Here is a 2,879-nt window from a genome sequence, read left to right as displayed (position 1 = left end):
AGGCTGTGTGAATTTGGACACAAAGATTGATCACGGGATGACGAAGGACCCCACGTAGTACCGGCATCATTAGCGGCTTTGTTTCTAAGTGAAACGGCGAACGAAGAGTTTGAAGGATTTAAGGATTTGGAGTGACACAGACTATTAGGGCTTTTACGCACGCCCGGTCCTATTCTATGGAGCTCAAGTTCACTTCCGTGGACTTCCGCGTCTGGGGCCGGCGCTCGGCCGGGTGGCTGTCCGGCGACAGTGGATGGGGCTCGGTCATGGTTTTTACGCACGCCCGGTCCTATTCTATGGAGCTCTCTTCCACTTCCGTGGCTGGAAATCCACGCCGCCACACGCCTGGAAGTTTGCGACTTATATATGGGTTTTTTTCACTTTTTTAGGCATTTTATGGCTGATGCTACTTATACTCCGGAGCGATTTATAGTCCGAAAATTACGGTACTAGTAGAAAGTCTTGAACCAGATGATGAAAAATTGCGTGTACTACTCTCACACAAATCAAAGTTACTAATTTCAAAGTAAAAGTCCACAGTTTGACTTCATACTCCATAAAAACTATGAGGGCCCGTCAGAAAACTCTTTCCCATTTCTGACATATGAAAATGTGTAAAAAAAAGCAAAAAGAAATGTTTGCTACTCTTCAACCACGAACCACTTTGTTGTTTGTTATGAGGTTTAAATTATGCCTAAAAACTCCATAGTTCTACCTTTTGAAGCCTCAGCGACGCCAAGGCCATCAGTTCAGTGTAGAATGAACAACAGAGAAAAGACGTTTCTAAAGTAAAGTAAAAGGGACTAAAGTAAAAGGGAGTTCAAACCAAGGTAAAGAGAGACAGCAAATAACACTTAGTGCTTTTTAATACAAGACCAGGCAGACAATTCTCCTCAACACCAGAACTAATCAATGAGCAATTGAATGAAGGAGAGGATGGAGCATTTCAGAGTGAGAGTGGTGGGGGGGCATTTCTTTTCAACGCCACTCCTAATCAATGAGGGTGATGGGATTAAAAGATTTAGAGAAAAAGAGAGGATCCTTCCAGACATGAGAATGAATCAATTTTACATATTGACGGTACAGTATAGCGTCGGCTCAAGCTGAGAGAAATATTTGGAAAGTGGCTCGAAAGAAAATGAAAGAAGAGTCTGTCATTGATCAAACTAATGAACCCCTGGCAAGTGGAAGGCGGCAAACCCATCAAATTGTGTCTGATTGCACTGAAGTAAGATTGTAGCAGACTAGCACACCAACAGTCATAGCACTGGTGGAGTACGGGTTTTGTGTGATCTTTGATTTGATTGATTGATATCTTTATTTCTAACACATCGAAAGCAAAAAAGAGATCAAATAAACCAAAAAAACAAAACAAATAACACTTTAAAATTCCATATATAAGTCCATACAACAAACAAACAAACAAACAATAAACCAACAAACTGAGAAAAAATATATATATATATATATATATATATATATATATATATATATATATATATATATACATGAATAAATAACTCAATAAAGAATGCTCGAAAAGGAGTAGGAGGAAGCATAGCTTTTTAGATTCCTACCTCTTTCTTACTTTATCCATTAAAGTAAGGATGGAACATATAAACTCTTTCAATTTCAGTCCCATCTATTTCTATTCGTATCTTTATGTTCGCTTTGCCTTTGCTAAACAACATAAACTTGGTCTTACTTACATTTAATGATAATTTGTTATTTTTTTCATTTCCTCATTCAACACTGATTCCACTTGTTGGATGTTATTACCTGAAGAAAATATATTTGTGTCATCTGCAAAATTGACGAGTTTTACTTCTTTAGAGATTTTGCACATGTCATTTATATACAAAATACCGTTTTTTTCCGTGTATAGTGCGCAAAATTTAACTAATTTATTGTCCTAAAATCTGGGGTGCGCATTATACATGGGTACAAAAAATTTTTTATTTTTTTTTTTAAATTTTTTTTTTTTTTTTTTTTTAAGTCCCAATGATTCGTTGACTGCTGTTCACTTCAAACACGCTCCATGCGACCGCAATGCTCTCGTATCAGACGCTTGCTCGATCACCTGCTCGTTTGCTGTCCCGTGCGCGCACGGAGCGCGGTGGTGCGTTTATGGGCAGTCGGAGAAATCAACGCCAACAAAAAAAATTACATCCAGCCTAGTTAAGACCATACCAAAGACTATAAAAATGGGACCCATTGCCTCCCTGCGTGTGTGACGATCATTGGGACTTAAAAAAAAAAAAAAAAAAAATTTAAAAAAAAAAATAAAAAATTTTTTGGGTGCGTATTATACATGGGTACAGGCTTCTTTCCAGCATCAGCATGCCATTTTTAGGGTGCGTATTATACATGGGGGCGCACTATACACGGAAAAAAACGGTAAACAATTTAGGGCCTAAGACTGACTCTTGTGGAACACCACAAGCTATGTCCAAATATCCAGAGCAGTGATTACAAGGGCTGTGGACTCGGTCGGATTTTTGCACCGAGTCCGAGTCCGGCCTCTTGACCACGAGTCAGAGTCTGGCTGTCCATTTTTTCTGTTAATTCATGTGACTGCTTAGTCTTTATTCAAGGCTAATTTAGATCAAAATCTAAATAATTACAACAGTTTTGTGATGGCTTTGTCTTTTTTAAACATATAAACGAATACAATAAACAGATACTTTCAAGTTTTAATCATTAATTATCATTAATTAGTGACGACCCCACAACTATCGAAACACATCAATGATATAAGCTGGGTGACATAATCGTCCTTGACATTGGTACATAATGTAAACATTAGCCTAAGTGCAACTCAACGTGGCCGCATTGATCGTAACTTACGCTCCGTTTCCCCCCCAAATCTAGAGGCAAAA

The sequence above is a fragment of the Syngnathus typhle genome, linkage group LG3, assembly GCF_033458585.1.
Source record: "Syngnathus typhle isolate RoL2023-S1 ecotype Sweden linkage group LG3, RoL_Styp_1.0, whole genome shotgun sequence".
Taxonomy (NCBI): Eukaryota; Metazoa; Chordata; class Actinopteri; order Syngnathiformes; family Syngnathidae; genus Syngnathus; species Syngnathus typhle.
This window is presented reverse-complemented; position numbering follows the sequence as displayed.